This window comes from Coregonus lavaretus (genome assembly GCF_964263955.1).
Source record: "Coregonus lavaretus genome assembly, contig: HAP1_SCAFFOLD_1101, whole genome shotgun sequence".
Classification (NCBI taxonomy): domain Eukaryota; kingdom Metazoa; phylum Chordata; class Actinopteri; order Salmoniformes; family Salmonidae; genus Coregonus; species Coregonus lavaretus.
The window spans coordinates 125,001-137,772 of record NW_028164774.1 but is presented as its reverse complement, the minus strand read 5'-3'; positions in this window follow the sequence as shown (position 1 = coordinate 137,772).

Below are 12,772 nucleotides of genomic sequence, written 5' to 3'. Positions count from 1 at the left end.
TGTACTGCAGTGGGCTAAATCAGGGTCACATAGTGTTTCTGTTTAACCTTTTACTGCAGTGGGCTAAATCAGGGTTAGGGTTAGGGTTAGGGGTTAGGGGTTAACCTTTTACTGCAGTGGGCTGAATCAGGGTTAGGGTTAGGTTTAGGGGTTAACCTTTTACTGCAGTGGGCTAAATCAGGGTTAGGGTTAGGGGTTAGGGGTTAACCTTTTACTGCAGTGGGCTAAATCAGGGTTAGGGTTAGGGGTTAACCTTTTACTGCAGTGGGCTAAATCAGGGTTAGGGTTAGGGATAGGGGTTAACCTTTTACTGCAGTGGGCTAAATCAGGGTCACATAGTGTTTCTGTTTAACCTTTTACTGCAGTGGGCTAAATCAGGGTTAGGGTTAGGGTTAGGGGTTAGGGGTTAACCTTTTACTGCAGTGGGCTGAATCAGGGTTAGGGTTAGGTTTAGGGGTTAACCTTTTACTGCAGTGGGCTAAATCAGGGTTAGGGTTAGGGGTTAGGGGTTAACCTTTTACTGCAGTGGGCTAAATCAGGGTTAGGGTTAGGGTTAGGGGTTAACCTTTTACTGCAGTGGGCTAAATCAGGGTTAGGGTTAGGGTTAGGGGTTAACCTTTTACTGCAGTGGGCTAAATCAGGGTTAGGGTTAGGGTTAGGAATAGGGGTTAACCTTTTACTGCAGTGGGCTAAATCAGGGTTAGGGTTAGGGATAGGGGTTAACCTTTTACTGCAGTGGGCTGAATCAGGGTTAGGGTTAGGGTTAGGGGTTAACCTTTTACTGCAGTGGGCTAAATCAGGGTCACATAGTGCTTCTGTTTAACCTTTTACTGCAGTGGGCTAAATCAGGGTTAGGGTTAGGGGTTAGGGGTTAGGGGTTAACCTTTTACTGCAGTGGGCTAAATCAGGGTTAGGGTTAGGGGTTAGGGGTTAACCTTTTACTGCAGTGGGCTAAATCAGGGTCACATAGTGCTTCTGTTTAACCTTTTGCTGCAGTAGGCTAAATCAGGGTCACATAGTGTTTCTTAGTAGTCTTAAACAAATCTACTTTGAAACAAAAGTATACAGTACCTTGCAAAAGTATTCATCCCCCTTGGTGTTTTTCCTATTTTGTTCCATTACAACCTGTAATTTCAATTGATTTTTATTTGGATTTCATGTAATGGACATACACAAAATAGTCCAAATTGGTGAAGTGAAATGAAAGAAATTCTAAAAAATAAATAACGTAAAAGTGGTGCGTGCATATGTATTCGCCCCCTTTGCTATGAAGCTGCTAAATAAGATCTGGTGCAACCAATTACCTTCAGAAGTCACATAATTAGTTAAATAAAGTCCTCTTGTGTGCTCTCTAAGTGGCACATGATCTGTCACATGATCTATCACCTGTTCTGAAAGGCCCCAGAGTCTGCAACACCACTAAGCAAGGGGCACCACCAAGCAAGCGGCACCATGAAGACCAAGGAGCTCTCCAAACAGGTCAGGGACAAAGTTGTGGAGAAGTACAGATCAGGGTTGGGTTATAAAAAAATATCAGAAACTTTGAACATCCCAAGGAGCACCATTAAATCCATGATTAAAAAACGGAAAGAATGTGGCACCACAACACACCTGCGAAGAGAGGGCCGCCCACCAAAACTCACAGACCAGGCAAGGAGGGCATTAATCAGAGAGGCAACAAAGAGACCAAAGATAACCCTGAAGGAGCTGCAAAGCTCCACAGCCGAGATTGGAGTATCTGTCCATAGGACCACTTTAAGCCGTACACTCCACAGAGGTGGGCTTTAAGGAAGAGTGGCCAGAAATAAGCCATTGCTTATAGAGAAAAATAAGCAAACACGTTTGGTGTTCGCCAAAAGGCATGTGAGAGACTCCCAAAACATATGGAAGAAGGTACTCTGGTCAGATGAGACTGAAATTGAGCTTTTTGGCCATCAAGGAAAACGCTATGTCTAGCACAAACCCAACACCTCTCATAAACCCGAGAACACCATCCCCACAGTGAAGCATGGTGCTGGCAGCATCATGCTGTGGGGATGTTTTTCATCGGCAGGGACTGGGAAACTGGTCAGAATTGAAGGAATGATGGATGGCACTATATACAGGGAAATTCATGAGGGAAACCTGTTTCAGTCTTCCAGAGATTTGAGACTGGGATGGGGGTTTACCTTCCAGCAGGACAATGACCCTAAGCATACTGCTAAAGCAACACTTGTGTGATTTAACACTTGCGTGTCAAGCAACACTTGCGTGTCTCCTGAGTGGCGCAGTGGTCTAAGGCACTGCTTCGCAGTGCTAACTGTGCCACTAGAGATCCTGGTTCGAATCCAGGCTCTGTCGCAGCCGGCCGCGACCGGGAGACTCATGGGCGGCGCACAATTGGCCCAGCGTCGTCCAGGGTAGGGGAGGGAATGGCCGGCAGGGATGTAGCTCAGTTGATAGAGCATGGCGTTTGCAACGCCAGGGTTGTGGGTTCGATTCCCACGGGGGGCCAGTATAAAAATAAAAATAATGTATTCACTAACTGTAAGTCGCTCTGGATAAGGGCGTCTGCTAAATGACTAAAATGTAATTTAAGGGGACACGTTTAAATGTGTTGGAATGGCCCAGACCTCAATCCAATTGAGAATCTGTGGTATGACTTAAAGATTGCTGTACACCAGCAGAACCCATCCAACTTGAAGGAGCTGGAGCAGTTTTGCCTTGAAGAATCGGCAAAAATCCCAGTGGCTAGATGTGCCAAGCTTATAGAGACATACCCCAAGAGACTTGCAGCTGTAATTACTGCAAAAGGTGGCTCTACAAAGTATTGACTTTGGGGGGGTGAATAGTTATGCAAGCTCAAGTTTTCAGTTTTTTTGTCTTATTTCTTGTTTGTTTCACAATAAAACATATTTTGCATCTTCAAAGTGGTTGGCATTTTGTGTAAATCAAATGATACAAACCCCAAAAAAATCCATTTTAATTCCAGGTTGTAAGGCAACAAAATAGGACAAATGCCAAGGGGGGTGAAAACTTTCGCAAGCCACTATACACCTCACACACATGGTTATGGGCTTAAAACACAAGACACCTGTACGATGACAGATATAGACTTTTAATAAACGTTTAATCAATCTCTGTGTTCAACAAATTTACCAACTTTTTAGTTTTGTCCTCACTCATCTTTTTTCGTTAAACTTTTTCACCCCGGACGTTTTATCCCGAGACAGAAGAGTCATTTTCCTGTGCGTTTTAGCTGCCAACTTTACTTTATTTTCCTTTTTTCCATCGCAACTTTTTTCCCTTATTCAACTTTTTCACTCCGGACGCTTTATCTGGACATGGTTCGTCAACATCTTCAACAGCCGAAGCTAAGTAGTAACATTAACATGATGTCTTCTAATTGCAGTCGCTGTACTCATAATATACAGGAGAACGATCGCCTTACGGCGAGAATAGCTGTGCTACAAGCCCAGCTTCAGACGCAATCGTTAGGCAAGGGTAATTTCAGTGTAGGAAAGGAAGAAACAGCGTCTGTGCCACCAGTAAGTACAGACAGTAACGTTAGTATAAATCCCCCCGCACAGTCCCCGCAGCCGGACAACTTTCTCATGGCTTCTGGAGGGAAATACTGTTGGAATGCTCAACCGGTGTCGCTCATTCAGCCGACAGAAACCTTCAACCGGTTTTCCCCATTATGTAGCGAGTCGGAGTCTGAGTCTGAGTCTTCTCTTGTCTCTACTCCTCCCGTTACGGGGTCTGAGACGCCGAAGGCTCCCACCATTAGCTCTGACAAATTGAAAACCCTAGTCATTGGCGACTCCATTACCCGCAGTATTAGACTTAAAACGAATCACCCAGCGATCATACACTGTTTACCAGGGGGCAGGGCTACCGACGTTAAGGCTAATCTAAAGATGGTGCTGGCTAAAGCTAAAACTGGCGAGTGTAGAGAGTATAGAGATATTGTTATCCACGTCGGCACCAACGATGTTAGGATGAAACAGTCAGAGGTCACCAAGTGCAACATAGCTTCAGCGTGTAAATCAGCTAGAAAGATGTGTCGGCATCGAGTAATTGTCTCTGGCCCCCTCCCAGTTAGGGGAAGTGACGAGCTCTACAGCAGAGTCTCAGCACTCAATCGCTGGTTGAAAACTGTTTTCTGCCCCTCCCAAAAGATAACATTTGTGGATAATTGGCCCTCTTTCTGGGACTCACCCACAAACAGGACCAAGCCTGACCTGCTGAGGAGTGACGGACTCCATCCTAGCTGGAGGGGTGCTCTCCTCTTATCTACCAACATAGATAGGGCTCTAACTCCTCTAGCCCCACAGTGAAATAGGGTGCAGGCCAGGCAGCAGGCTGTTAGCCAACCTGCCAGCTTAGTGGAGTCTGCCAATAGCATAGTCAGTGTAGTCAGCTCAGCCATACCCATTGAGACTGTGTCTGTGCCTCGACCTAGGTTGGGCAAAATTAAACATGGCGGTGTTCACCCTAGCAATCTTATTAGGATAAAGACCTCCTCCATTCCTGCCATTATTGAAAGAGATCGTGATACCTCACATCTCAAAATAGGGTTACTTAATGTTAGATCCCTCACTTCAAAGGCAGTCATAGTCAATGAACTAATCACTGATCATAATCTTGATGTGATTGGCCTGACTGAAACATGGCTTAAGCCTGATGAATTTGCTGTGTTAAATGAGGCCTCACCTCCTGGTTACACTAGTAACCATATTCCCCGTGCATCCCGCAAAGGCGGAGGTGTTGCTAACATTTACGATAGCAAATTTCAATTTACAAAAAAAAAAATGGCGTTTTCATCTTTTGAGCTTCTAGTCATGAAATCTATGCAGCCTACTCAATCACTTTTTATAGCTACTGTTTACAGGCCTCCTGGGCCATATACAGCGTTCCTCTCTGAGTTTCCTGAATTCCTATCAGACCTTGTAGTCATAGCAGATCATATTCTAATTTTTGGTGATTTTAATATTCACATGGAGAAGTCCACAGACCCACTCCAAAAGTCTTTCGGAGCCATCATCGACTCAGTGGGTTTTGTCCAACATGTCTCTGGACCTACTCACTGCCACAGTCATACTCTGGACCTAGTTTTGTCCCATGGAATAAATGTTGTAGATCTTAATGTTTTTCCACAAAATCCTGGACTATCGGACCACCATTTTATTACGTTTGCAATCGCAACAAATAATCTGCTCAGACCCCAACCAAGGAGCATCAAAAGTCGTGCTATAAATTCTCAGACAACACAACAATTCCTTGATGCCCTTCCAGACTCCTTCTGCCTACCCAAGGACGTCAGAGGACAAAAATCAGTTAACCACTTAACTGAGGAACTCAATTTAACCTTGCGCAATACCCTAGATGCAGTTGCACCCCTAAAAACGAAAAACATTTGTCATAAGAAACTAGCTCCCTGGTATACAGAAAATACCCGAGCTTTGAAGCAAGCTTCCAGAAAATTGGAACGGAAATGGCGCCACACCAAACTGGAAGTCTTCCGACTAGCTTGGAAAGACAGTACCGTGCAGTACCGAAGAGCCCTCACTGCTGCTCGATCATCCTACTTTTCCAACTTAATCGAGGAAAATAAGAATAATCCAAAATTTATTTTTGATACTGTTGCAAAGCTAACTAAAAAGCAGCATTCCCCAAGAGAGGATGGCTTTCACTTCAGCAGTAATAAATTCATGAACTTCTTTGAGGAAAAGATCATGACCATTAGAAAGCAAATTACGGACTCCTCTTTGAATCTGCGTATTCCTCCAGGGCTTAGCTGTCCTGGATCTGCACAGCTCTGCGAGGGCCTGGGATCGGGAGAGACACTTAAGTGTTTTAGTACTATATCTCTTGACACAATGATGAAAATAATCATGGCCTCTAAACCTTCAAGCTGCATACTGGATCCTATTCCTACTAAACTGCTGAAGGAGCTGCTTCCTGTGCTTGGCCCTCCTATGTTGAACATAATAAACAGCTCTCTATCCACCGGATGTGTACCAAACTCACTAAAAGTGGCAGTGATAAAGCCTCTCTTGAAAAAGCCAAACCTTGACCCGGAAAATATAAAAAACTATCGGCCTATATCGAATCTTCCATTCCTCTCAAAAATTTTACAAAAAGCTGTTGCGCAGCAACTCACTGCCTTTCTGAAGACAAACAATGTATACGAAATGCTTCAGTCTGGTTTTAGACCCCATCATAGCACTGAGACTGCACTTGTGAAGGTGGTAAATGACCTTTTAATGGCGTCAGACCGAGGCTCTGCATCTGTCCTCGTGCTACTAGACCTTAGTGCTGCCTTTGACACCATCGATCACCACATTCTTTTGGAGAGACTGGAAACCCAAATTGGTCTACACGGACAAGTTCTGGCCTGGTTTAGATCTTACCTGTCGGAAAGATATCAGTTTGTCTCTGTGAATGGTCTGTCCTCCGACAAATCAACTGTACATTTCGGTGTTCCTCAAGGTTCCGTTTTAGGACCACTATTGTTTTCACTATATATTTTACCTCTTGGGGATGTTATTCGAAAACATAATGTTAACTTTCACTGCTATGCGGATGACACACAGCTGTACATTTCAATGAAACATGGTGAAGCCCCAAAATTGCCCTCGCTAGAAGCCTGTGTTTCAGACATAAGGAAGTGGATGGCTGAAAACTTTTTACTTTTAAACTCGGACAAAACAGAGATGCTTGTTCTAGGTCCCAAGAAACAAAGAGATCTTCTGTTAAATCTGACAATTCATCTTGATGGTTGTAAAGTCGTCTCAAATAAAACTGTGAAGGACCTCGGCGTTACTCTTGACCCTGATCTCTCTTTTGACGAACATATCAAGACTGTTTCAAGGACAGCTTTTTTCCATCTACGTAACATTGCAAAAATCAGAAATTTTCTGTCCAAAAATGATGCAGAAAAATTAATCCATGCATTTGTTACTTCTAGGTTAGACTACTGCAATGCTCTATTTTCCGGCTACCCGGATAAAGCACTAAATAAACTTCAGTTAGTGCTAAATACGGCTGCTAGAATCCTGACTAGAACCAAGAAATTTGATCATATTACTCCAGTGCTAGCTTCCCTACACTGGCTTCCTGTTAAGGCAAGGGCTGATTTCAAGGTTTTACTGTTAACCTATAAAGCGTTACATGGGCTTGCTCCTACCTATCTTTCCGAGTTGGTCCTGCCGTACATACCAATACGTACGCTACGGTCACAAGACGCAGGCCTCCTAATTGTCCCTAGAATTTCTAAGCAAACAGCGGGAGGCAGGGCTTTCTCCTATAGATCTCCATTTTTATGGAACAGTCTGCCTACCCATGTGAGAGACGCAGACTCGGTCTCAACCTTTAAGTCTTTACTGAAGACTTATCTCTTCAGTAGGTCATATGATTGAGTGTAGTCTGGCCCAGGAGTGTGAAGGTGAACGGAAAGGCTCTGGAGCAACGAACAGCCCTTGCTGTCTCTGCCAGGCCGGTTCCCCTCTCCACTGGGGTTCTCTGCCTCTAACCCTGTTGCAGGGGCTGAGTCACTGGCTTGCTGGTGCTCTTTCATGCCGTCCCTGGGAGGGGTGCGTCACTTGAGTGGGTTGAGTTACTGACGTGATCTTCCTGTCTGGGTTGGCGCCCCCCCTTGGTTTGTGCTGTGGTGGAGACCTCTGTGGGCTATACTCGGCCTTGTCTCAGGATTGTAAGTTGGTGGTTGAGGATATCCCTCTAGTGGTGCGGGGGCTGTGCTTTGGCAGAGTGGGTGGGGTTATATCCTTCCTGTTTGGCCCTGTCCGGGGGTTTCTTCGGATGGGGCCACAGTGTCTCCGGACCGCTCCTGTCTCAGCCTCCAGTATTTATGCTGCAGTAGTTTATGTGTCGGGGGGCTGGGGTTAGTTGGTTATACCTGGAGTACTTCTCCTGTCTTATCCAGTGTCCTGTGTGAATTTAAGTATGCTCTCTCTAATTCTCTCGTTCTCTCTTTCTCTCTGAGAACCTGAGCCCTAGGACCATACGTCAGGACTACCGGGCATGATGACACCTTGCTGTCCCCAGTCCGCCTGGCCTTGCTGCTATTCCAGTTTCAACTGTTCTGCCTGCGGTTACGAAACCCCTACCTGTCCCAGACCTGCTGTTTTCAACTCTTAATGATCGGCTATGAAAAGCCAACTGAGAGACCTGAGCCCTAGGACCATACGTCGGGACTACCGGCCGTGGTGACTCCTTGCTGTCCCCAGTCCGCCTGGCCTTGCTGCTATTCCAGTTTCAACTGTTCTGCCTGCGGTTATGGAACCCCTACCTGTCCCAGACCTGCTGTTTTCAACTCTTAATGATCGGCTATGAAAAGCCAACTGAGATTTATTCCTGATTATTATTTGACCATGCTTGTCACTTATGAACATTTTTGAACATCTTGGCATGGTTCTGTTATAATCTTCACCCGGCACAGCCAGAAGAGGACTGGCCACCCCTCATAGCCTGGTTCCTCTCTAGGTTTCTTCCTAGGTTTTCGCCTTTCTAGGGAGTTTTTCCTAGCCACCGTGCTTCTACACCTGCATTACTAGCTGTTTGGGGTTTTAGGCTGGGTTTCTGTACAGCACTTCGAGATATTAGCTGATGTAAGAAGGGCTATATAAAATAAAATTGATTGATTGATTGATAGAGTTGAAATGTATTCAATTTTGAGTTTGTATCCCAATATTACACTTTATGTACATCACAGTATACTGAAATATTACAAAACGTGTGTTTATTGGGCTGTACACTGATGTGACTACTCAGAGATGCTCAGGTGGTCAATATTCCCCTCCAGTGATTCCCCAAAATCAAAAATGGAGCAGACAAGAATGTCACATTTTTAAACATCAATATTTTCATGAATATAGCTTATCAAATAGCATTTTTATGACCAAATTCACATTATTTAGTTTTCATGAGTGTTTGAGATTAGGTCCCTGAATGATCAAAAACCTCTTCAAATAGAAGTAAATTTATAGCACTATTCACAAAATATCTTACAGGTAGGCCCTCTCTCAATCACTCTCATCATGTCACAAGTTGACAGGCTCCCAGAGGCAGGGCCGTAAAAGGCCTCAGCTCACTCAACTACCCATCGCCCTCTCCAACAGCCATCAGCCCAGAAGCAGAGATAAGGAGCTCGCTCCACTGAACTGACCAATCAGCAGTGAGGAGGCTTGGTACTCTGTGACCCCTTGAACACATCAGCCTATATTACCAACAACAAGTTCATCACTCCATCTAGTGGAGAGGTGTCAATGCACAGGTCAGGCAAATCCAGTCTCCAAAAACAAATACAATCTAAATATTGGTAGCAATTCTTAACACAGGCCCACAGCGCATTTGTTCCAGCTTTACTCAAACAAACACTCAACAAATACAGAACAAAAGTCAGGCAATGAGAATACAGATAGTTTGGGTTTGGGTTCAAGTCCCAGTAAAGGGGCTGTCCTCTGCATGTTTAATTAGACCAGTCAAAAGTTTGGACACACCTACTCATTCAAGGGTTTTTCTTTATTTTTACCAGAATAATAGTGAAGACATCAAAACTATGAAATAACACATGTGGAATCATGTAGTAATTAAAAAAGTGTTAAACAAATCAAAATATATTTTAGATTTTAGATTCTTCAAAGTAGCCACCCTTTACCTTGATGACAGCTTTGCACACTCTTGGCATTCTCTTCATGAGGTAGTCACCTGGAATGCTTTTCCAAAAGTCTTGAAGGAGTTCCCACATATGCTGAACACTTGTTGGCTGCTTATCCTTCACTCTGCAGTCCAACTCATCCCAAACCATCTCAATTGGGTTGAGGTCGGGTGATTGTGGAGGCCAGGTCATCTGATGCAGCACTCCATCACTCTACTTCTTGGTCAAATAGCCCTTACACAGCCTGGAGGTGTTTTGGGTCATTGTCCTGTTGAAAAACAAATGATAGTCCCACTAAGTGCAAACCAGATGGGATGGCGTATCGCTGCAGAATGCTGTGGTAGCCATGGTGGTTAAGTGTGCATTGAATTCTAAATAAATCACTGACAGTGTCACCAGCAAAGCACCCCCACACCATAACACCTCCTCCTCCATGCTTAACGGTGGGAACCACACATGCGGAGATAATCCCTTCACCAGTTGGAACCAAAAATCTCAAATTTGGACTCCAGACCAAAGGACAGATTTCCACCGGTCTAATGTCCATTGCTTGTGTTTCTTGGCCCAAGCAAGTCTCTTCTTATTATTGGTGTCCTTTAGTAGTGGTTTCTTTGCAGCAATTCAACCATGAAGACCTGATTCACGCAGTCTCCTCTGAACAGTTGATGTTGAGATGTGTCTGTTACTTGAACTCTGTGAAGCATTTATTTTGGGCTGCAATCTGATGTGCAGTTAATTGCCGATTTCTGAGGCTGGTAACTCTAATGAACTTATCCCTCTGCAGCAGAGGTAACTCTGGGTCTTCCTTTCCTGTGGCGGTCCTCATGAGAGACAGTTTCATCATAGCGCTTGATGGTTTTTGCGACTGCACTCGAAGAAACTTTCAAAGTTCTTGAAATTTTCCATATTGACTGATCTTCAAGTCTTAAAGTAATGACGGACAGTCGTTTCTCTTTGCTTATTTGAGCTGTTCTTGCCATAATATGGACTAGTTTTTTTTACCAAATAGGGCTATCTTCTGTATACCACCCCTACCTTGTCACAACACAACTGATTGGCTCAAACGCATTAAGAAGGAAAGAAATTCCACAAATGCACTTTTAACAAGGCACACCGTTTAATTGAAATGCATTCCAGGTGAATACCTCATGAAGCAGGTTGAGAGAATGCCAAGAGTGTGCAAAGCTGTCATCAAACTCTTGGCATTCTCTCAACCAGAGAGAGAAACGACAGTCCATCATTACTTTAAGACATGAAGGTCAGTCAATCTGGAAAATTTCTTGAACTTTGACAGTCGCAAAAACCATCAAGCGCTGTGATGAAACTGGCTCTCATGAGGACCGCCACAGGAAAGGAAGACCCAGAGCTACGTCTGCAGCAGAGGATGAGTTCATTAGAGTAATGCAAGATATGTAAACATTATTAAAGTGACCAGTGTTCCATTTATTAAAAGTGGCCAGTGATTTCTAATCTATGTATATAGGCAGCAGCCTCTAATGTGCTAGTGATGGCTATTTAACAGTCTGAAGGCCTTGAGATAAAAACAGTTTTTAAGTCTCTCGGTCACAGCTTTGATGCACCTGTACTGACCTCACCTTCTGGATGATAGCGGGGTGAACAGACAGTGGCTCGGGTGGTTGTTGTCCTTGATTATCTTTTTGGCCTTCCTGTGATATTGGGTGCTGTAGGTGTCCTGGAGGGCTGGTAGTTTGCCCCCGGTAATGCGTTGTGCAGACAGCACCACCCTCTGGAGAGCCCTGCGGTTGAGTGCGGTGCAGTTGCCATACCAGGCGGTGATACAGCCCGACAGGGTGCTCTCAATTGTGCATCTGAAAAAAGTTAGTGAGGATTTTAGGTGCCAAGCCAAATTTCTTCAGCCTCCTTATGGAACAGTGGGGACTGTGAAGAGACACAAATACAGACACAGACACATGCATACACACATGATAACATACGCACTATACACACACGTACACATGGGTTTTGTGTTGTAGATATTTGGTAATAGAGTAGTGGCCTGAGGGCACACACTTAATGTGTTCTGAAATATGTTGTGAAATGTACTGTAATGTTTAGAAAATGGTATATAACTGCCTTAATTTTACTGGACCCCAGGAAGAGTAGCTGCTGCCTTGGCAGGAACTAATGGGGATCCTTAATAAACCCCAGGAAGAGTAGCTGCTACCTTGGCAGGAACTAATGGGGATCCATGATAAACCCCAGGAAGAGTTGTTGCTGCACTGACAGGAACTAATGGGGATCCATAAAAAACCCCAGGAAGAGTAGCTGCTGCCTTGGCAGAACTAATGGGGATCCATAATAAACTCCAGGAAGAGTAGCTGCTGCCTTGGCAGGAACTAATGGGGATCCATAATAAACCCCAGGAAGAGTAGCTGCTGCCTTGGCAGGAACTTTGTTTTATTTTTTTATTTCACCTTTATTTAACCAGGTAAACCAGTTGAGAACAGGTTCTCATTTACAACTGCGACCTGGCCAAGATAAAGCAAAGCAGTGCAATAAAAACAACACAGAGTTAATGAGGATCGAAAATAAACCCCAGGAAGAGTAGCTGCTGCGTTGGCAGGAAGTAATGGGGATCGATAATAAACCCCAGGAATAGTAGCTGCTGCATTGGCAGGAAGTAATGGGGATACATAATAAACCCCAGGAAGAGTAGCTGCTGCCTTGGCAGGAAGTAATGGGGATCCATAATAAACCCCAGGAAGAGTAGCTGCTGCCTTGGCAGGAACTAATGGGGATCCATAATAAACCCCAGGAAGAGTAGCTGCTGCCTTGGCAGGAACTAATGGGGATCGATAATAAACCCCAGGAAGAGTAGCTGCTGCCTTGGCAGGAACTAATGGGGATACATAATAAACCCCAGGAAGAGTAGCTGCTGCCTTGGCAGGAACTAATGGGGATACATAATAAACCCCAGGAAGAGTAGCTGCTGCCTTGGCAGGAACTAATGGGGATCCATAACGAATGCCAGGAAGAGTAGCTGCTGCCTTGCCAGGAACTAATGGGGATCGATAATAAACCCCAGGAAGAGTAGCTGCTGCATTGGCAGGAAGTAATGGGGATCCATAACGAATGCCAGGAAGAGTAGCT